Here is a 23,940-nt window from a genome sequence, read left to right as displayed (position 1 = left end):
GTCTCTTGCTAGTTACTTTCAAAAACCTGTAAAATCTTCAGCAATGGACATCAGCAAAACAATGAGAGAGAGGGAGTTAGTAGATTTATAATAATGAATCCCCTAGTATCTACAGTACATGACAAGATATTTTTGGTATCTACAGCAAATGGATACCAAAACAGTCAAATGAATGATTTGGCATTTTGGGACATACACTTTTTCACCTCCTTGCTGAGAAATACATGAGCTAGCCTGGCTCCCTCCAAAAGGTAAAAATGACAATTTGCTATTTTACTGTGCCAAACTAGTTTTTTTGCAAGGGAGCAATAACTGCTCCAAGGCCAAGAAATAATCCCAATAAAATGCCAAATTTTTACACTTTGATTTGTATGGTTAAATAAAATGATCAAGCGTGTTAGTTGAGATGTTGTGATGTGGATTTTGATACTACTGGACAGAGCCAGGGTAGCAGTCCCCCCCCCCCTTTCCAGTTTTCAGTCTTGATGCTAGCCTAAGCTAATATTTAATGGACATGTATTAGATTAGTGTTAAACTCCTCATCTAACTCTTTGCTAGAGAGCGAATAAAATGTAGAACTATTGACATAATAGTACGATTACGACTACTTTTTTAAAAACACAGATGGGAAAGGCCAACACACAGAGGAGCTTATAAGTGCAGTGTCATTACACAAAGTTTAAACACAGAAGATCTGCTTATTGCTCAAATGATCCCATCCATCAGGGGACCAGCATGTGCTGTTTAATGATTATGTCTTTTAAATTGGTCTCAGCAACACTCAGTTCATAGCAATGTAATCATGACAGCAGGGGGATCCACAGACACTCATGATGAGTGATGGGTTCAGGTTTTCCCACCCATTCACTACAGTAGTGGTCTTTATAGAAAACTAACACACGGTGATTACAGTTAGGAGTGGCAGCTCAAATAAGAAGCTTTAAACCAAGAAGAGGTCAACGCACTTTTTCTTCTGGTTTCTGTTCTTGATCGTGACGACAATTAAGGGGTTGCAGTAACAAGAGACACACTAACACACATGCTATAAAAACTGGATTTTAATGGATGGAAATTTAATACAAGTGTAGATGTGTGTTGGCAGGTTTGCTGCATCTGTGCTCCCCTTTCCCTCCCCAGTATTTCCTTTTTTTTTTTTTTTTTTTTTTTTTTTTACCTCCTCCTGTCCTGCCCTTACAACAATCAGTGTTTATGTGTGTTTCTTCACTCCAAAGCATTTGCCCAGTTTGGACTGGCATGTGGGCTTTGGAGCTCTCTTTGAATTTCCTCTCCACACCCTCTGCCCACTTTAATGTGATACTGACACACATGGCAGCAGGAGGATGGCTCGCTGAGCACCACGCATGTTTGTGATTTGGACTCATGAACACTGCATGCTCTCGTCATGACAGTGGTGTTTTTCTGGCTGCTGCTGCTGCTCTGGTGATTCATGAAGTAGCCTCATTAAAAACAGCAAATGCTGCTTAAAACCCATCAGCGAAGGAACCGAGCATCGACAGCCAGTGTCCACATTAAAACCAGACAGATTTATTGATGCTTTGTAACTCCCATTTGCATTTGTATCATGCATTAACAAGGAAATTCATTTTCCCCATAGCATTAGCATTAACATGGTCTCTGCGGTCAGCTGTCAAAACTCACTTTTTTTTTTTTTTTTTACAACTGCCAAATTATTGTAATATAGCTCAACCTCTGAGACTAATGATAATAAATCAAACTGGTTGCAGTTTTTACGGGCTCTCTGTAATTCTGCCATAAAGGTCCGAGGCTGTGACGCGCCTGTAGGAGTCAGTAAGAGCCCCTCTTCTTCTTCTTCTTCCTCAAACTTCATTTCCTCCTCGTCCAACCAGAAAACTCAGTCCCCAATCCATCATCAACCAGAGACATAAAGCGGCCACAGAAAGTTGTCAGGAGGAGAGGTCTGCTTTTTGAAGGAGGGCGCGATCCCAGATACTTTTTAAACATTTTTTTTATTTATTTATTTATTTTTGAGAAACAGACGCGGAATAAAATCCCGACCAGGTCCGGCTGGGAAGTTTGGTGGCCGAGGCTGTTGCACTGAAGTTTGCGTGGCAGTGATTCTCTGCCCTCTCCCCACTGTGGACTGACAGGTCGCGGCCGCTGATCCGGCGGAGTTCAGCTCGCAGGAGGACGCGCAGCAGGTGAGAGGCTGTTTTCCTCGGGTTTGTTTACTGACAGCAGCTGGTTGTCTGCTGTCAGGCCACATTCAGCGCGGCGTGGTGACATCGTAGTTTACTGAGCCGTCCAGCTCCACTGTGTGTTGTATTAACATGGTGCCTTATGCTGAGAGATTTTTTTTTTTTTTTTTTTTTTTTTTTTGCTGACATGGCTGGCTTCATTAAAATGAAAACCACCGCAATATGATGTCTCTGTAACTGGTAGTAGAGACCTTATGGTGTTGAAACTACTGTGGGCATATTACTGTAATAAGAGGTTGTTGCTGTGTGTCTGTGGAGTTTCATGTGGTTTTAATGTTCTTTATGAACTCCTGTTAAGACTATCATATTCCCATTGCTGTTATTTTTTGCGACCATCAGCTACTTATTTTTGGCAGGGATCTTGAGTGTGTCACATGCCAAGAAGCTTTGGACCTCAGCTTGAATGTTGACAAAATTTAGGCCTCACACAAAGACATCAATTTATCAGCTCATCTCGTTTAAAAATGTATTAGCATTTGACCAATGGAGGGACCAAAGTCCTTTTGTTCATGTTCTTTTAAAACAAAGTTATATGCTCCTGTTTAGTATCAATGAATTCTGAGCCAGTGCATTTCCTGCATGAGTTACATTATAAAGTTGATCTCATGAACCTGAAGGAATGTCAAGAATCAAAAGCACGTATTCAGAGTCCTGTCAGAGGCGACAGCTGAATGAGGTGCTGCTCTGGTCCTTGAGAGCAACGCGCCTCGCTCAACAATAAAGCTCATCAGCTCAGCTCCTCACTGATTGCCCCCCCCCCCCTCTTTTCATGCTTGTGCAGTGTGCCACTGTTTGAGCACAGACGATCTGATGAGCCCGATCGCTGCGACTGTGCCTGTTTATGAGTGAAGCTTCACCTAAGGTGGCAGCGAATATGAATTTAAACCTGATCACTGAGGAGTAAAGCTTTTTTTTTTTTTCCCAACCACAGACCTCACCTCGGTGCTACCAGCTGTGTTTCTAGTTCTGATTTCAATTTCCTCTGAGTTGGCGCCCGTGTTTGAAAAGCTCCTGTAAAGCGGAGTGTTGACTGAAAGTGAGAAGTGAGTCACATTTTGTGGCGCATCCCATTCACGGATGAATCTACCAGATGTGGAAATGGCTAGGTGATCTCGGCTCATTTGATTAATTATGATTTCACTTCAGTCATAAGTCTCTGTCCTCAGAACAACGACCGTCTGTCTTTGATTTATAGTTCTCACTACCCCGGGGGAAGGGCTGAATTCAGAGCGGACACATTTTGAGAGAAATATAATGCTTCGAGTCAAACACGGGAGTCAAGTGGGGCCATATCAAAACAGCAGCTCCTCACTATGGTGGTATGCTGTAGATCATGTCTATTCTGGTGTATGGGATGGTCTTGCACCGTCTGACCCCACATTCCTGCTTCTCTTGTGGCATGAGGTCAGTGCCACCACCACCACCACCTCCTCCTTCCTCATGACCTACTGTTGTAAAGAAATATGTGCATTTTTACTCCTAATTTCACTCTCGTGGTTAATTATTTTTTACCAGCTTTAGAGGCTGAATTGCCTGTCTGGCTGTGCCTTAACCATAGAAATCTGTGACCTACTCCCTTCCAATCAGGGGATTTCAGTGGATTAGATATTTAAGTGTTGGATTCATTTCCCAGCAGTCATATCTAGTAGTTGCACCCACCAGCAAACTCCACATAAAAGGGGAAAAAATGAGTGGTTTGAACACTCAGCTGCTTCTCATTGTGTTGTGCTCTTCTGCGAGGCCTTGGTTTACATAATGAAACCACCGAACAGTCACTGACATCAAAGGTTGCCAATAAACAGCTAACTTTCTTTATGACTATTTTGAATCAGTAACAATCACAACCTTTGTCAAAAGGTTTTTCCTCCGGGACGCGCTGGCTGATTCTCTGCGGTGGTAAACAACAGCAGCGATGTGAGCCTCCAACTGTGTTTACTTCCTCAGATTTCTCTCTCTCTGGCCCACACAGTCGCCATAGAGCTCGGCCCTATGTTCTGGCCCTTCATGAAAGTTCCTATTCTGTGGGACAAGTGGGGGGGGGGGGGCATCGGTGCTGGGCAGATCTCATTCCACTGTGTCTCACAATGGATGAGCTGTGCTGCTGTATCAACATTTATTTCTCACTTTCCCCCCTCGCTCCCGCACCCCTGCCCCTTCTTTCTGTTTTTTGACACTTTAATCACATCCCTCCAGGCCAATCAGCAACGGGAAGAGCAAGGCTGTGTGTCACTGTCTTTGTCTGTGTGAGATATCGCTGGCTGACCAGTGGGTGCCATCATTCACTCTGGCGTTGCGTCTCGTGTCAGAGAAGCCTTTATTACACCGCTTATTTCTTTCAGGCAACTCTTCCCATTTTTAAAAATTTTTTTTATGCGGCCTACTCAAGCTGTGCATTCTTGAAATGCAGATCAGGTATCTAACTCTCAGCCGCATATACGCTGCGAGCAGAACATTCTGTGCCTATATTTTGACCTTGCTATGTGACTGACAGGCGGTCGTTTACAGTCAAGTCTATTTCCGAGCCGGGATCCTGCCTGCTCGGGGTTGAAAGGTGCAGCAGATTTCTCTCACCAAAACTAACAGATTCATGCCTGAATCTGTGTGAACAGCGGGGGGGGGGGGGAATTCATGTTTCATATTCATATTGTTTCCCCACTGTTAACTGCCTGGACCATTTCACTGCACAACATTTCAACAAGCAAGCAGAACTTTCCCAAGACAATAAAAGAGCCACTGATAAAGAACAGTCGGCCTCCTGCTTACTGTGAAGTTATCATGCTGTCCCTCGTGAAACTGTTGAATCTCACCCACATAGACTCAGTGTTTGTCATGTTAGAGTGCATGCCATACATGTCATGTTGGCTGTAAATGTGGAAGTGAGGTCTCGACTGCTGATATCTGCTCTGCTTTCACACTCTATCATGCTGTTTTGTTTCGGTGCCAGGCAGGATTTGTAATGTCAGACTTGTTGACTTTAGCTGGCAGAGCTTCCTCTCCTGACACCCTGTGTAGCCGCGGCCTGTGTCGGTCCCCTTTGTCTGTGTTGGGAGGCCGCTGGTGTGTGGGAATTTTTTTTTGAGCGATCAATGGTGGCTGCTTAAAGAACTTTACATACCAAACCAATGCTACTTTAATTCATATCAGCTTAATTCCCATGATAACTGCATACCTACAAAATATATGAAAGTAATGTGTGTAGCTTTATGTCTGTCAAAATGACGAAGAGTGAACCTCTGCTTGTGGAGAGCTTTTCCCGCCTGTCTTATCAGATGATGTTGCACCGGGTCGTTGTGTTTTAAAAATGTAAGAAAGTGGCCGGGGGCTACACATTTTTCTTCACTTCTAACCTTTGCAAATATTGAGCAATGGTTCAGCTCAAATTGCGACCCTGGCTCTCCTCCATCTGACCCCAACCTCTCTGTGTTAGATTTTGCAGAACTGAATTCTTTTCCTGAAGCACGAGGGAGAGAGAAGAAAGCCTGGTCATTAATGATGTCTTTGTCTTTTTGAATCACACACATTCCTGGAGATATGGACCTTGTCCACAGCCATCAGTCCATTTCAGTTATGAGCAGTATCGTAAGTCACAGCGTGACAGTTGTAGAGGAGCTGAGAGCCGTGGCAGTGGAGGTTTCTTTTGAAGCAAATGGATCACATTACTGTAGCTTCATAGCATGCTAGATGGGATGGTGTTGATTTTATTCATCAGTTACTGTAAATTTGGCAGGAATTGCTTTCACTTGTCTGCCCATATGGTGTATTTGACTCTTGTGGCCTGTTACAAACGCTCTTAAAGCTCCACGACTGTAGCTGGTCCAGGAGTGGGGTGGAATCCATTATCCTGCTCCAGACCATTTTGACCATTATGTGCGAGAGACGGCTCTAGTAGCTATATAAGCAGGACTTTGATCAGGGCGCATGTTTGTACACGTAATGTCTTAGCTTTCAGCATTTTAACTGTATAACCACGCTGCATAAATTGTGACAGCGCTGACATCATGTTCTGGGAAAAGGGACCTAGCTCAGGACACTCAACTGTTAGCAGCACAGGACCTTTTGGCATTTAAAATATACTGACCGTGCCTTTTATCACAGCTATCTTCTGCCTCACAAAAAAGGGAACAAACACACATCACAACTCAAGGTCTCGCATACAGAGATTCATGTCCACCAGCATCCTGCTCAGTGCACCAGCCTTAAAACACATTAGGTATAACAGCACATGGCCTGTAGCCTAATATTAGCTCACCTCCCTCTTTTTGTTCAACAGGAAACAGTTCTGCAGCCTGTTATTCTAACTTATGAAACCCTAAACGGTCTCATAGAAGTCATTAGATGATATAATCCTGTACAACACCACAAACTAACATCAGAAATTACCAGCGAGTTGAATCAACAACTTTCACAAAGTTTCATAAATGTAGTATTTATTGCCAGACCTTTGATAGTTATTGTGTAGTTTTACATTAAACACATTTGTTTAACTCATGCAGGAGCTTTTTTTGGTCATTTTGTGACCAGAAATTCTGTCACTGCAGCTGTGAAAGGTTTGATATGGAAGGCTTACACTATTGTTCGCTGTGACAGAGGCTGGCATCAGTCAGTCCTGTTTAAATCGGCTCCTCTAATCCTCCTCAGAGGCAATGCTCATCTGTATACAACAGATCGTTTTGTCATGGAAATTCAAGAGGAACTCTTTTCTGAGTAAGGTGAGGAGCTAATGCGGTATAAGAAATACCAGGTAATCTACAAAAGTTGAATGATTGGACGATTTTTATCAACTTATCATATCAGCTCTCTCAAGTTGCAGTGGATATATTCAGGGCTTTAAATGGAGCTCTTGGGAAACCTTTACAACCTGTTGCATGGACAGGGGGTGTAGGTCTGGTTTCAGAAGGTGGGGGGACAAAATGACTTGACAAAAGAAAAATAAATGAGATATATTTCAATTTTTTTCCCCTATGTTTTCCAGGTGAAAGGGAAATCCATCTGTATTTTTAGTTACTTTTATATTTAAACCAATCTAGCACATAAGAAATTATGATGAAATTGGTTATTGTGTTTTACATATTAATGATGTATCGTTCCTGCACTAACCTGACCTAAAATCATTATATTATTTTCATTGATAGAGAAAATAGATAATGTTAAGAGAATAATAACAAAGTCCAGGGCAAAACATCTGGACTTTGTTGGCAGGACACTGTTCAAAGATTTTAGCCAAAAAAAGTTGCTGCTCCTGTGTTCTGTAAATAGCAATGTTGCTATTTTGAAGCTTAATGTGTAAAAATAGTCACATTTCATTACATACTTTTCTGTCTTTGAAAAGTCCTTTCATGTTTGTGTGCAGCAAAGGGCCACACACTATAAATTTAAAAGAAAGAATCAACAATTTGGACTATAGCGCACAAATTAAAGGCTGCAGATGAAAGACCTACCTGCACAGCCACCCACAGACAGCCAACAACATTTTATCAAACCAGTAATCCTTGACATTAGAATTGCAGCCACACCTCCCTCAGAATCCCCTCACACTTCAGTGCAGTCACTTTCATGGTTAGTCACCAAAACGCCAAAAGTGCGAAGGCAGGAAAGCAGTCTGTGCTAGCTTGATAAAAGCATCACTTTTGACAGTAAGCCATGGCACGTTATCACTTCAGAGAACTGAGCCCACAGAATTCGTATTAATACAAACCATTGCTGCCAGCCATGTTAGATTAATTTTACTAAATAAATGATCCTATTAACAGAACATGAATGAAATGCTGATCTTTATATTGAGTACTAGCAAAGCAGTCCTTGTTTCAGTCCTCTGTTTAGATCCTACTTGGCTGTTCTTTGACAGAAACCGAAAGAGGAAAGAAAGAATCAATGGCACATTTCCTGGTCTGCCACCTTTGTTGGCTCAACTTTGTGGGGGTCCTCTCCTGTCCCGTCATGTCTCGTCTCCTAAATGCTTGTTGCTACAATAAAAAAAGATCCCAAAAGACAAATTTGTTACCAGCTTTGAACCTGCTGTGATTAATTGTACAAGAAGGAGCCTCATTGGCAAGGCAGAGCCAGCTCTCATCTCGCCTCATGCCAATGCTCTAATCAAAAGCACCTTTTGTGAGTCACAACAGAGCCTGGTGCTTCTCGGATTGAGACCTCACCATGGTACATATGGTCCTCTCTGCTTTAGATGCTCATTGGACACTTCACTGGTGACATACTGTTTCTAAACCTAGCTCTCCCTTTAATCAGTAGTAAATCATAAATTAGGGAAGAGGTCAGCAATAAGTGATTTTTGGTATTAGTAGTATATTTGGAATTACAGTTAAAATGACTAAAACATGTCTGATTCATAACACGTTTTTCACAGCACATGTATGAATCTGGTTTATTAAAAGAAGGGAGCCACAATGTCCAATCATGAAATTAAACTCTTGTGCATCCACAAACTTTCATAGGCTTTTAAGTCACGCTTGCTTTTGTTGCAAAATCCACAGCAACCATCAAATATTCCATAAAAACTGAAGTGAATTTCTAAACTAAATTCAACTGTGTCATAAAACTGTTTCTGTATATTAGACTGCCAACACACTGAACGCTGAGGAAAACATTTCTCTGTGCGGCCAAATGTTCTGTCTAAATGATGCATGAAAGGATCCCAGATGGACATAAAGATATATTGGATGTAGTTATTTCAGAGCATCTGGAGCCTCATACAGCATTGAAGGCTGCACTCTATACCATCAGGGTAATATAGGCTTCGGTCTCATCGGTCATTTACTTTTCAGCTTCACTCTGATTTGTAATCATGCGATGTTATGGCAAGCTGAACACGTGTTAAAATCATACATGCTTCTGCACCTTTTTTCCAGTTGATTGCTTGTGACAAGTTGGTGAGTCGGTGGGTCTTACTGTTAGTGTTGTTTAAGCAACTAATTTTGGCTTTTTTCATTTTTCAGCTGAAAATGGATGTCCTTCTGCGACCAGTAAACAAACAAGTCCTCCAACCTGAACAGCCATGTAGATCGTTTTTGTCAACCCTCTGATACGACCTATAGGGGTGTCTCCTGAAATAGCACTCCTACGGCTACAGGCGCACTGGACCTTGGTTGTCAGGGTTACAATAATAACAATGTGGTTTACTTTGAATGGTCATAGATAATAGAAACAACATAAACTGCTACTTTATTATCGAACGCCACTCTCCTGTGTCATATTCCTGTGTTTGTTTGACCCGTCTATCCATCACAATCTCCTCATGACGTGGACTTTGTCGCTCTATGAACTACCTCAGCGCATTTTTCCCTTTGCTCCTGTCATAAGCACTGTGGCTGCTAGATGTCGGCTAACAACATAACGTAACTATGGTCCTAGTAACCTGCTGCACAAACAACCTAAGGTCTAATTTTTTTGCAGGACAGTTCCTATAAACATTGATGATTGAGGTTGAAGTCATTTGGTTACAAAGTTTTCTCTGTAAATAGTTAAATAATAGTCAACTTAACTCCTCCTCATTTTCTAGTGTGTTTTTGCTTCCATACATGTCCTTGATAAGGTATACAAAGAAAATGAAAAGTGAATCTGAGATCAGCGAGCAGTGAAAGTGAAAGAATCTGAAACTTGACATGTGAATGATGTGTTTATTTACTCAGTAGAGGGCAACAAGCAAATCATTTGGTGAAGTTATTCCTGAGCTTGCACATCCTGTGGCCCCTGACCTCAGAGACAGGAGACATTGTTTGACAGCAGTGATGCTCAAAAGAGTCGGTGACAGTTTACTCAACCTTTTAACATCAAAAAATGGAGCTTGATGTGGAGGTTTGATGGGTGTGATATTTTCAACTTGTCATTAAAGTTGACATGTTTTGACGTTCTCTGAAAACCATCAGGGAATGAATACATTTCCCCAAAGATTAACTTGAGTTTATATTTATCTATGCCATGTTATTTCAGGACAGTTGCAGTTGTTTCCCAATTTCCTGCTGTGTTATTTGTATTTACACAATAGCTACTCAAGGAATTTGAAATGTTTATATAGGGAGAGTAAAGTATTTTTGCCATGGTCCACGAAGTACATAACAGTCCAAACAGGCTGATTGGGGATTTTTTTCCATTTACTTGGAAAAGTATTTGCAAAGAAAATGTAATTGAATGTCAAGTTGACATTTTTGTATCATCTGTTGAGCCTCACCCTTCTTTGTTTTCCAAGACAAATGTTTTGTATCTTGTATCCCTTTGGCCTATAATTCTGAACCCTCAGTAAACACTTAGTAAACACCTGCAATGGCTCATTCCTGACTAACTCGAAATAGCATTTGAGCAGCAACACAATAGTCACATATTGTGTGTACATTGCGGATTTTCCAAGTTCTTAACAGTGTTCAAAATGAAGACGTGGACGTCTCAGTTTCTTTTATTCGTAGGAATGCATTCAAATCTCAGAATGTGAGTGCTATTTTGAGAGGCAGTGATGCCTGTCGATTGAGGGCAATGAACCAAAGTGTTGTGTTGAATAACTGGCACTTTCTCCACAGTGTTGTTACAAAATGAGATTCTCCAGCCAAGCATGCAGGGGTAGCACATACAGAAAAACAGACAGAGCACAGTAAATTGCACTTTTAGTGCTTGAGATAGACAAGCTCTCAATGTGTTATTATGTTGCGGAGGATGAAAATGACTGGAGACTCAACCGTCTACCTTTTTGCCAAGGACATTTAGAACATCTGTGGTGCATGCTTTGTCATCCAGAATGGTTGACTTGGCAAAGAATACAACTCCCTCTCTCAGTAAAACAGGACCGTTATAATGCATACTGCTAAAAGCCGTACTGCGCAGCTTGCACGCTGTTAGCTGTAAACGGTGGTCACTGTCACTGTCACTGTTTGAGAAACTAATTTGAACCAACATAATGCAGTTTAGGAGGTGTCCAAGCTTTATTACTGGCGACTCTTCAAGTGCCAAACTAGCTAATGCTAGCTAAGGTTCTGGTTTAACAGAATGATAGAAGAAGCTGCTGCTCAACCACAGTGCTCCTATGTGGTTGAGCTTAAAGTATTACTGCCTTTAGTTTAAGGTTTAACTAAGAAATGTCACAGTTGGTATCTTGCTAATGGCTCTGTCTTGAATGAGGCTTGCTAGAACCATGCTAACAGCTAACACTGTTTTTACTTATAAATACTGTCTCTGATCTACATTAAGTTACAGACACCAACAAATTTAATTTTGTAGTTCAGCTAACTCACTGAAATAACTTCTACTGACTTTTCACAGCAGACATTTAGATTTGAATGCCTTTAAATTTCAAACAATCCCACAAATTCCCTAAAATATTAACATGACATGTAGGCTAACTGTAATTTCCTAAAAGTTTCCTAAAAAATGACTGTTGTCATTTGTTATGTTATTTGTTAAAAATAATAGGCAACAGCTAAAATTTTAGACTCATTTTTACACCAATTTATTGATTCTAGTAAACTGCAAACACAACTTAGAGATTCTTTTAGTTCAAAGTTCAGCTGGAGATGTAAAAAAAAAAAGAATTGTCTACAGATAAGCATGCATATATGGAAAATAAAACTGGTGTCAATTGAGCAGACTCTTACCAGAAATCAATAACTGCCTATAAACTCACCACAGCTAACTACAGCTGAAACAGTTAGTCAGTTAGTTCGTGTTGCTTTAAAGATAATTAATCTGAGATAATTAATTAAACCTCCTTTGTCCGATATGAGAAGACTCACTTATGCCTTTAGGGCACTACTGTTGCTGGCAGGTGTGTTGTGCACACAGGAGGTTCTTGTTCCTCCCGTTCTGGCCCAGAAACTGTTCGGCATTTGTTGAAGTGACGCAGTCTGCTTGACCCGTGAAACCTTTCTCCTCCTTCTCACTTCGCCTTCTCACCAAACACCACTGGAGGGCGGTAACAGGGGACCTCTCTGCCCCCGCTCTCAGCTTGTTTGACACATGCATTCACATATTTTGAGAGGTCCCGTTTAACATGCAAATCAGATGGACTCTGAGAATGCATGCTGAATAGACTAGCTTATACTGAGCTCACTCAAGAAAGCAGTTTTCAGGTTGACGACTGGGGCTACAAATGGGACACCAGTGAGCTGTGTGAATGTACTCACTGAGGGTGGGAGGACACTTGATGAAATACAGGTGAGATGTCTCCTTTTAAGATCTGTATTTTGCTTTTTGGAGAGAACACAAATGGTAGCCTCGGCACTGCATGCAGGGTGGCACTGGTTTCTGCCTGGACTCTGTGAAAGTTCTGGAGTTTCTCACTGATGCATTTCCATAAACATTGTTCTTCTTTTAGTCCCTGTGGCCAGGAGTGATATCTCTTGTTTCTTACTGACCACACTGACCGGAGCCCACAGCTGTGAGAGTGCTGCTGGACCAAACTGTGGCTGATACAGTCCATGTGGGATAAGAGCTGTCTGCTGCTGTCTGGCTCTTGTTAGTGTCTAAATGCAGTAAGATAGAGGGGTAGTGTATGTTTTAACTTTAACATTTTTCTTGTATTGTGTTACTGAGGTTTCTTCCCAGAAAAATGTAATTGTAAACAGCCTGATATACCATTCTCAAGAATCCCTGACTGCTGCTCTCTCAGTGTTTGAGATTTAGGGGATTGCCTGTAAGCATGAAATTGGCTCTGTGGCAGGCAGGCCCTTCTAATTGTATCTCAGAGGTATTTGATTTCCATTCTGATCATGAAGCCTGAGAAGAGATAACAATTACAGGAGTGTGTTTAGTATTTATGCTTCTATTACAGCTCAGCTGTCACACGTGCAAGTGTCCTCTTAATATTTCTCTTCACGTCTAATAGAGTTTGGTAATTATAGTACACACTCATCTTTCCAAAGCAAAAAGTTCATACAAACAAATGTTCACTCTTGGTGTTCAGAAACAAGTCCGGCTTTGGCGAAGCAGTTTGTGTGGTGCAGCAGTAGAAATGTTTCTCATGAGAAATTCACAGTGGGAGTGCCATTCTTAGAAGTGATGTTTACAGATGTTTTCACTAGCCTCTATTTCACAATCAAGCCGTGATAACTCACATAAACAATCAAAGGACATGACTGGTGTCGTGAAAGATGCAGTGCTGTGAGGTTTTGCACAATAGTTCTTCTATCAGTTTCCACTGTTGACTGAGGTTTAATCTGATGATTGGGTGTTTGGTAGAGTTAGGTGGCTGTTATCGTCACAGCCCTGACTGAATGCTTTGGTTGGGGCATTATACTGACACAAAGGCTTATTAGTAAGAACCTTTCAACAACTGCCCTGCCCCTCCAGGGTAATCAGTGTGCTGTAATAATTCCTCTCTAACTGTTAATGTCCTGCTACATTAGTTCTGATCACTTAGTGCACTCATGTTCCCATTCACTGCCCATGCTCACTGTTTAATATGCATGTAATACCATGTGGCTGCTTCATATTCTCAATGCGTTCTTAGCTATATGTGTTATTCTGTGTGTGTCCAGTCAAGATGTATTGAACACTGAGGCATAATCATTACCAGCTAATGTGATTGACTCAGCAATTGAACTGTCTTAAATTTTAACTTTCACACTTTTTTCTCAACAAACAATGTACAGTACATCCTTTGTTTGTCATAGTGGCCATATGCCAATTTACTTTACTGTATATCTGTGAGAAGCTGTTGTTGGCTGATATGTGCTCATCCTAAATGTATACTGCATATGAGTCAGGCTCAAGCCTGGAATATTTGTGTAACAAACAACTGACAGATGCTGTGTATTAGCTGTTTTTTCTAACAGAAAGTTTGGATGTGTGTTTTTTTTTTTACCTGCCATATCATTTTATCCAAGCATGTTCTTCTCATTAGTGCCCATTTCTGCTTCAGGTTTTTGGAATTTGAGTTTTTTTTATGGTAAATACTTTCATGACTTTAATGACAAATAATAGGCATGCCAACAGTGTTTTGCACTATAATTAATTTTTTGTGTGATGTGAAATGTCAGCTACTGTTTTATGATTTTTGTGATATTGAGTATGATAAAAATTAGCATAATACTGAAGTCATCCACATCCTAACAGATGGCAGTTAGAGGACATTTCCATTGCACATAAGATATAGACTCAAAATGATCCCTTCGTGCTTGTGTTGCAAGTTTGAAAAGCTGTTAACAATCATCATGAACCCGAATCTTTAATCACTGAGTTGTGATTGTTTCAAATGAATCTGAAGGCAGACTTCCAAGTTGTTTAGTCATGAGGCTGTTGAGCCATCAAACTGTGTTCCCACTTAACATTCAAGCAGCACGAGCTAATAAAAAGCTCATATTAGCAAAGATGCTGTAGCAGCAAGCTCAGACAGTAAGATGCAAAAAGGGGGAAAAAAATCAATTTTATAATACTGTTACTGTTATATTACTGTTTCATGTTAATTACACAACTATTGTACACTCATTCAAGATCAAAGTTACAAAAGAATCATCAGTCATTTTTATTTCTAAACACATGTCTAGATTGAGGTGGTGCAGTAGTTAGCGCTGTTGCCTCATAGTGACACGGTTCTGGGTTCTAACCCCCTCCCCGGTTTATGTGTGGAGGTTGCATGTGCTCCCTGTGTCTGGGAGGGTTCCCCCTGGTACTCTGGCTTCCTCCCATAAACCAAAGACATGCACATTAGGTACATTGGTGATTCTAAAGTGCCCATAGGTGTGAATGTGAGTGTTACTGGTTGTTTGTCTCTATATGTCAGCTCTGTGATAGACTGGTGACCTGACCAGGGTGTACCCCGCCCTTGCCCAATGGGCCAGCTGGGATTGGCTCCAGCCCCCCTGTGACCCTCTATCCTCTGTTTTCACACAGTATCTGAAACCGGCCCAGAAAATAATGGTATGTTACCCCCATTTTTGTGCTTGAGCCCAAGAATAATGTACCCAAATTAAAAAGGTTATTGTTCTTTGACTGTTTTTAATTTCAGTTGAAACCCTGGTCTCCTTTGAAAGTTAACTCTTTAAATTTTACAACCAAAAAGTATGAAGAAAAAGAACTGTACACATTGTAGAGAAACCAATTTACAGCCGTAGCCACAGCTCTAAACCAATACTGTGTCAACATTTGTTGCTGTGTTATGGGCACCCTGAAGAGTTGTGCACAGATAGAATCAGTAGACTTACAGCTTCTAAACAAGGGATAATTTGTTAAGGTTGTGTGAAGACTGAGTGCAGAACAAATCAAAACGCACTTAAAGTAGATCTACCAAGGACAAAGCATCCTATGGGTGGGAAGGTGTGCGATCAGTAACAGCTGTGTGATATTGTGTGTATCTATGTATGTGTGTAATAGGGGTGTAATGATTGATGCAACCTGTTGGGGTGTTAGTACATTACTACAGTATCAAAGTAACAAAGATCGGTTTTCACTGCACAATTAACACTGTAACACAGTCAAAAAATATTATTTGAAGTTAGACAAATTATTTATTTTGCAAACACATTACGCCTACTTTACATATACCTATTTTATTTTTCTTACTTCCAACATGTGACTGTTTTGGTCACATCATGATGATGATGATGATGGTGATGACGCATGCAGTAAAATTTAGCTCAGTTTAATTAGCTCATGGTGGGTGATTGCAGACCCTTCCAGGCATATTCAAGTCAGCAGTGTGGGAGCATCTCGGTTAAGTCAGATCCTGAAAGCCTCGAGAGAAACATTGCTGTGTCACAGAAAGCCGATGAAATGCTGAGTGACGCACCAGTAAGACAGAGAGTTTTTACATTGAGAAGTTCAGATGGACCCACAGGTCACTTTGTTGTCAGCCTGCCTTCAGGCTGACAGCTCTGTTTTTCCTTGCAGAGGCCATGAGCAGCTTCAGGGATCAATTAGGTATTTCCTGTTCAAACCATCTGACCTGCTGTGACCCTGTCTTGTGTTTTTTCTTTTCCTCGCCCTCACACACACACGGCTGTGTTAGACAAGCTTGGTGTGTAAGTAAAGCTGCTGCGGCATGTGCTCCAAAAGGCCTTATGTACTGAGAAGCAAGTGCAGTTTCTAAAGTTAGTAATTGTAATTCTCTGGTTGCACTCTCGGCATCATGATCAATTATTTTTGGAAAGCAAATGCCCAGTGATTGAAGTTGTATGCCGCTCATGTGAGTACTTAAAGCTGCCAGACCCTCCCAGTGATTGATCACCACCACATTTGTGTTGGTGTTCATCCAAAGCTGTGTGTGTGTGTGTGTGTGTGTGTCCACATCCCCCTCTCTTGGTGTTGACTGTGTGTCATTAAAACGTCTGGCTACTTGGAAAAAGCTGTAACTGCTGCTTGAATGTAAATCAATGTATTGTGCTTCCTTTGTAGCTCCCCATCTTGCAGCAGCACAAACCCTGCCACTGATATTGTTGAGAGTGAATAATTCTGTGCTTTGTGTATTTTAACTGTTTCAGATATTACATTTATGGCTGCTGCGCATCGTGCACCCCATACCTGCCGTACATCATGTAGCAGTCTGATCAGGATGCCTGTCTGGGAGAGTATAAATAGACTTTTATCTCCCCTGATTCAGTCTTCCTGTTTGGACTCTTCCTGAGGCTGGAGGGCTGTCTGGCTCAGGCTGGCCGCACTGCAGTACTTTCTCTGGGTAAAATTTCACTCGCAGTAACCTCAGATGTGCAGGCAGGCCAGTCGGCTCACAGGGATTCAGGCAGAGATGCAGATAGTTTGGGTGATGGGAGAAGAATATAAACACAGTGGCTACAGAACAGTAGTTGAGCAGGGGGAAAGTCAGGCAAACAGGCAGGTTGACGTCTCCTTCGGTCAATCTGTGCTGACCACAAGACCAGAATACACAATTAAAGGCCTGATTAACATACTTGTATCCAGCTGAATGGAGGAAAGGGAATAATGATTAAAGGGAGATACCGCTATATTTTCTGTGGTTACTTTCTTCTTGCCATCACATTTTGGCTTGAATGGTTAACATGCAGGATATGTTGAGGCTGCAAGTAACAAATTTGGTTCAAACTGCAAAAAAAATTCTCCATTAATGGTTAAATCTATAAAATATTAGAAAACTGTATAAAATGCCCGTCACAATTTCCTAAAGCTTCCGGCGACATTATCAGATGTCCTGTTTTGTCAAACCAAAAGAATAAAAAGATTTTCAATTTACCATCAAGTAAGAAAAAGAACAACAGCAAATCCACACATTAGAGAAGCTGGATCAGAAATTGTTTGGTGTTTTTTACGTGAGAAATTACTTAAATGACCAAACAATTCGCAACTAATCATTTCAGCTCTAGTGCATATGTCTCCCAGAGAATTTGACAGAATAAAGAGCACATTTTTAAACTGTATACTCTGATCAGTAAAAAATGTTTGATAATTAACTTTCACAACGCTAAACTCATCCTGTACACATATTTATTTTTAGGTCCGGCGTAGTTGTATTGAAAGACGTCACAGAAAAAACATTCAGTTTCATACTCTTCTCAGTTCTTTATGTAGCCCAGGTGTTGTGAAATCGTGCTGGCAGATTCCAGTGTCACAGGGAAATTGAAAAATAAAAGATTGATGGGCAGAGCCTAAAAAATGAGGCGGTCCCCTGGGATTTGAACAAGGGAGAGCGGAGAAGCAAGAAGGCAGAGGCAGCACTAAGAATATACCGAAGGAGCTTCTCACGCTCCTGCCTTTATCACAAGCAGCTACACCCACGGGGGGATAACCAGCAGACCCTGCCCGCTGTACCCATCTATACTGAGAGCTAGGGGGTCCGACTTTCAGAGCGCTCTTACTATTATGAAATCATGAGCATCTCCGTGTCAAATCTTGAGATATTCAGCAATAATTACAAAATGTGCTACTGAAAGTTAGGCTTTGATATCCAGGTGTTTGCGGCAGATCTGATGTGTGATTTGCAGACGGTGTAATTATAGCGAGAGTCACGGAGAATCTTGAGTTGAGATGTGCTGCAGCTTAGCAGATAAACTGTCGGGGTCGTTCCTGACACATCACACAGTTCAGTGTGGATGCCAAGTGAACATTTACAGTACACAGCCTCAGGGTGGGTTTTTCTTGTCATCTGAAGTGGCTGCTTCAGATGTTTGACTTCAGACGTGTTTTCCTTTGATACTTCATTCTGAATTGGTCCCCAGTGTTAGATATCCGAGATTGTGCATTGACTCACCAACAAGAGTGACTTTTAAAAGAGAAAATATCAGGGTGGTGCTGTGTATTTTAGAGCCACATTGAGCCGTAATTGAGTTTTTTTTAGATCAATTTTTGCCCCACAACCTCTAATGAATCAGCTCACAGAATCGAGATTAGATGTTGTTCTCGGGGGTCTGCTAAGTGCTGGCTCCACAAACAAAAGGAGTGGAGTGAAATGCCCTCTTTGTTCTTTGGGAAAAAGAAAAGTTTTTTTTTTTTTTTTTTTGTCACACATGGAAGATTGGAAATGTAGAAGGGAAATGTCAGTTCCTGGCCTTATTATTTCTACACCACAAGCTTGAAGCCACAACAGAAAATGAAAATTAATGACTTGTTGACTTTGCATTTGGCGAAAGCAAAGGGAAAACTGGCATGTTTCCAATTTGCATTTGCTCCTTGTTTCATGTTTTTTTCCCCTGCCTTTGGTTTACCTCTTTTCATCCTGCTACCTTCTCCTTCCCCTTTATTTTAGTTTTTGTCCTCCGCCGGTTCTTTCCAGTCATCTGTCTCACAGCAGAACCAGACAGTTAAATGTTAAGCGGAGCATCTGCCCCGTCTTTGTGGTGCCACGCCTTCCTGACCAGAAACTCAGTGAGCATGGCAAGCGGAAAAAACTGCAGGTTGCGGACCAGCTCGGCAGCTTCAGAGGCCACTGCCTGTAGTTTTTGGACATCGATGTGGAAGAGAGTTCCACAGGAAAGCAGACTGAGTGGCTGCCTGGTGCAGAGTCTGTCACGGCAGACAGTGGCCCCTGTAATCTGTGGTCTGGTGTGAGCTCATGGGACAGATTCTGCTGTCATCTGCGCTGTCAACCTACAGTTTCCACATAGACACTGACTCATGTTGAACACAGCATCCTGCCATGGTCATTATGGGTCACCTAATGTATGAAACCCACAGTGATTTACACGTCTTAGCGTGCTTAAAATAGTTGACTATGATTATCAGGCAGGTGGACTATTTGATCTTGTGACAGTTACTCAGATCCATAGTGGTCACAAATAGCATCATTTGGTATGGGCTATAATTTTCCTGTCTGCTCAGTCATCATCTCCAATGGCGAAGATTTGTCTGGAAGCTAAATGTGTGGTTGGTAGTAATGACCCTGCCTCACCAGGAAGGAGTCATATGTCTTTTCTATGTCTTTGTGTGGCCTTGTGTTTTTAATGGGAATTGAAGTGTGTAAATGTTGTAACAAATCAAACTCAAACTCACAGCTGTGTCGGTGTTCGGGCCGCTATCTTGTTGAAAAGCATTCGCCACTGAGCCGCTCTGTTATTCACAAGCTCACATAACCGCACAGAAGTGTCACGTAGCTCTGTCATTTCTCCAAACATTTATCTTTTAACAGCCTGCTTTTTAGCTGCGTGCGCGCCTTTATCGTCCTGTGAATTTTTTTCCCAATTAGCAGATGATTAAATCTGAGGAGTCATTCTCAGCCACTGTTTTTCTTCCTCTTGTTTGACAGGCTGTCACAGGCGATCCAGGGAGCCCACTGCCTCCGTTTCCGACCACATCTGAGCTGGTGAGAAATTACGCCACATCCCACCCCGCTTGGTGTATATCCTGTCAAACTGCGATTAATTGTTTGTTTGCAAAAGGCTTCTCTCAAGTGAACCGTTTCCTTTGGGCCACTTAGTTTAACACAAGGTTCTGAGAATCAAGAATGGATGACGTCAGGACATTCAGGAAATGAAGACGTATTAAGGAATAAGTCACACAGCTTTGTTCCCCCGGCAGTGTGTGGTGGCAGGAGTTTCCTAGTTTGCTCCATGTTATGTGTTATAATAGAGAAGACAATAGACATTCCAGGAAACACGCTCCTGGGACTAAATTACAGATTGTTCAGGACTGACTTGCTCCTCTGGTATTGGTGTGCTTCCTGCCGGCCTACCTCCAAACCTTCGAGTGGGTGACTGCAGGAAATAGCCCCTTACACACACACACACACACACACACACACACACACACACACACAATCCTTACACCTTGAATTTCAATTTCAGTGACATAACCTGCATGACCCCCCAGTACTGCCTGCACCAGTAATTGGTTATGGGCATAAATTATGTCGGACTATAAGGGCTGCAGAGACACACTTGGAAAAGCGGCTAGAATATCCTTACAGTGTGTGGTCATAAGGTCACTCGGTGTCAGCAAGAACAGTGACTGTCAGCAGTCATTAACTATGAATCTGAGAAAGTCATTTTTTTTTGTAATTACTGTTTAAGTTATGTCTAAAAAGAGTTTTCAAACATACCTATTACTGGTCATGAAAATGTGTTCTACCATGTGCTTACTACGCATGATTGAGCTGTTCCCACTGTAACACAACAGCAGTGGCTCTGTATTACAAATGTTTCAGCATGCCAATATGTGTGTCAGAGTTTGTGGAGTGAGTGTTGCTTGTGTGAAATGTGCAGAGATGGTATTGCATAAACTGTCTGTTATTTCTGAAAGAAGCACTTACTTCATATTATGATGTCTGGCCCCTTCTGTTTGATCAGTGCATGCCAGCTCTGAGCTGTGTGGTGTCTGCAGAGCCAGAGCACACATCAGTAATACAGCTAGAAAGCCACAGGGCAGCAATTGTTTTGATTCAGCCAAGCAGCATCATATATGTGTGTTAACTTCACACAGATCTGGCCCTTTAACTAAAGCTGAGCCTGCCTCAGGTTAAAAAACACATATGTCCGTCACATATCATTAACAACAGAAGACAACAGTAGCATTTATGTGATTCTCTTCTGTTCTTGTTACTTTATTTCCATCCCATTGGAAGAGAGGAGCTACGTGGTGCCATGTCTGGCCCATGTATTTGAAACACAAGAACACTTATGGCAAGTAATGAAGTGACCACTAATCATGTGTATCACAATATTAAATGAACTATGCTGTGCAACACTTTACAACACCCAATCCTAACACTTAAAGTGATGCAGACATATTATCATAGTATAATACATTTCAGTGCAACACTTCCACATACAAATGACGGAAACTCTCATCTCAGCAGACACTGAACATTTCAGTTTGAGGTAGATTTTGATGCAGGGTTGTTGCATAGCATCATCAGTACATGTGCTTCTTTTTTTTCTCTTCTGGTTACCCAGGGCATATTATATGAAGGATAAAGCAGGGTAATGACATAAGCTGCCGGCCTCTTTCCCGCTGCGATCCTGAGGCTGAATGAGGTGTGCTAACATGAATAAGGAAGCACTCTGGATCATGACTATCCATGTAAAACAGGCACCACCAGGTTCCAGCCAGCACAGGGTATGAAAGCAGGCTGCTGCTTTTCACTCTGCCTCACACTGTTCAGGACGAAGCACCCTGGCAGCACTAAGCAGCAGCGAAGCCTCTAAGGGTCCCTTGCTCTAAAAACTCTGTGTTCCTTGGATTCTCCGAGCTCAGGTCAAACTCTTTGATTACACTCAGAATCGGCGTCTTCGCCTCCAGTTGGTCAGTGATGGTAGTGGACTGTGTGGTGTGGTGTGGCAGCGACCTCTGGCAGGCACTGCGGGCTCTGCAGCCAGTCGAATCACATCCACCAACGTCCAAATGTGTTTCTTACAACAAAGCTTGAGGCATAGTTGCAGAAGTGTTTACAGTTTTAAGCTGTTTCTGAGGGAGACATATCATCCCTCCTGACTGCAGAGAAAATCTTCACCGACAGCTACAACTGTAGACTGTTGCTCTTTTCTATTTTAATTCAAGGGCAGCAACATCTGGGCCCTAGGTTGGCTCAGAGTAATAAAGAAAGTGGTTCATGGTCCGTGGAGACTGGATGATCTGGACAGGCTTTTTCTGGAGGGAAAGGGAAATTAATAGCTCAAGGTTGTCACTATAAATCCCTGTGAGGGAGGCTAGTTCCTCAGCTTCAGGAAGAGCTTTTTTTTTTCTTTTTTTTTTTGTCATGCTTATTCACTTTGCTTTTGAAACTCAGGTCAGGGTTTTCTCCTTGTACAGGGTTCAACAAGGACTAGAGTTAGGTTCCATCACACTGCTGTTTAAATTGCCTTGCTCTCCCAATTGGTATTATCAGGGAAATCCTTCTTTATCTCGTTCTGCCGACGCTTCACTGAAACTCTACTTCTGGTACTTTAGCTAGAATCTTAACTGAGCATGTTCAGTGATGTCATTTGCATTTAAGTGTGTTCACAGGTGCTGATGTGTTCTTTTATGTGAACGTGTCATTGTGCAACACTTTCCGTGCCTCTGCTCTGCTTTCAGCTCAGGTTTCATTTTGTGGCATTTCTAAGTGAGACTTCAAACACTGATGCTGCGCAGAGCTGGGAACTGACAGCACAGGTTAAATGAGCATCGCAAAATGAATGTTGAATTTTGTGTAAGTGTTGCTTGTAGCCTTTATGTATGTTTTCATCATCCCTGTACAGTGCACAGCTTGCCAGGATCAGCTGTACATCCTCATGCTCTGCTCAACTTTCATCACTCCAGCTCAGCATCCATCAGACTCCTCTCTGCTGCATCTGTACTTTGTCAGCTTCGGTTGTCCTTTTCCTCTTTGGCCAAACATCATAGCAGAGGTTGATAAACTACTTCTTAGGCAGACCAAATTGTGGCTACAGTCCTCAGGCAGCTCAAGGTGAGAAAGTACAGCTAGCACTGGTTAAAACAGAGCTAAAATTGTTCTCAAAAGGCCACCATAGTGGTGTGAAAGTCCAAAATGCTGCCTTCTGTTCCTTTTAATCAGCAGCACGAAAGATTTTTTTGCTTATTTATATATTTTATAGAGCAGGTTTTTGTATTCTAACATAAGCTGAATTCAGTCTTTTCAGTCTGTGACCTTGCTAAGGGCATCCTCTGGCTTTCAGTTTGAGGAGTAACAGGTTGAGCCGAAATGATGAGTGTTGAGGGCTTTCAGACAACACCTCTCAGTACACAGTGAGCTCCGAGTGTGGAAAGAGGGTGTGGGGGAGGGGGAGGATGAAGGGAGCGGAGGTTGAAGCGGAGGGAAAAGGGCACTGTATTTCACAGCCCCAGTTATGTTCCTTCTGTAAAAACATCAAGGCTCTGCTTCACTGCGCCTCACAGCACGGCTCCCCAGCCTCTGTGTTTGATGGCTGTGTTAGCAGACCACAACACAACACTCGTTGCTTTGGCAAGGTCACAGGGGTTCAAAGAGGCTCCTGGCCTTTATTCAGACTATAAGCGAGATACATCTCAGTTTATGAGATAACATTTCGATTTGATCTTTGAAAATCTGGGGAATTAAGTGGTGCATGTTTGGATCTGTCATTATTTAATGCCACAGGTGTTGCTGTGATTTTAAATTGCTTGTCAAAGGTAATTATTTAAGGTGACCTACTGACAAGTATATTTTTTACTTGCTTATGAATTGAGGTTTGTATCTGTATTCTGCTGAAGTTGGACATTTGGTTAAGTTAACATCAGTTTGTGTCCTGCCTTAAGTAGCTCACTTCCCCTCCATAATTCTGAACATATCAAAGTTTGTTGAGGTTTTGATGATGAACAAGCCAGCCCACCCCTTTTTCTAGATTGTGGC

General features: G+C 41.9%; 1 protein-coding gene across 3 annotated transcripts in view; it reads left to right on the top strand.

Moving 5' to 3' along the window:
* The first annotated feature begins 1,199 nt into the window (after positions 1–1,199).
* Positions 1,200–23,940, top strand: part of tspan9a (tetraspanin 9a) — a 156,443-nt gene continuing 133,702 nt past the window's right edge. The window contains exons 1-2 of one of the 3 annotated variants that reach the window (XM_071505047.1): positions 1,201–2,180; positions 19,882–19,938. The gene's annotated coding sequence lies outside the window, so the exon portion shown is untranslated. Of the gene's footprint in view, positions 2,181–19,881; positions 19,939–23,940 lie in introns of all 3 variants that reach the window. The other 2 variants (XM_071505056.1, XM_071505039.1) reach the window with 2 other exon arrangements.

Source organism: Trachinotus anak, unplaced genomic scaffold (genome assembly GCF_046630095.1).
Source record: "Trachinotus anak isolate AG129_WGS33_773 ecotype Australia unplaced genomic scaffold, CSIRO_AGI_Tana_v1 ptg000002l, whole genome shotgun sequence".
In the NCBI taxonomy this organism is placed as follows: domain Eukaryota; kingdom Metazoa; phylum Chordata; class Actinopteri; order Carangiformes; family Carangidae; genus Trachinotus; species Trachinotus anak.
This window is presented reverse-complemented; position numbering and strand designations above follow the sequence as displayed.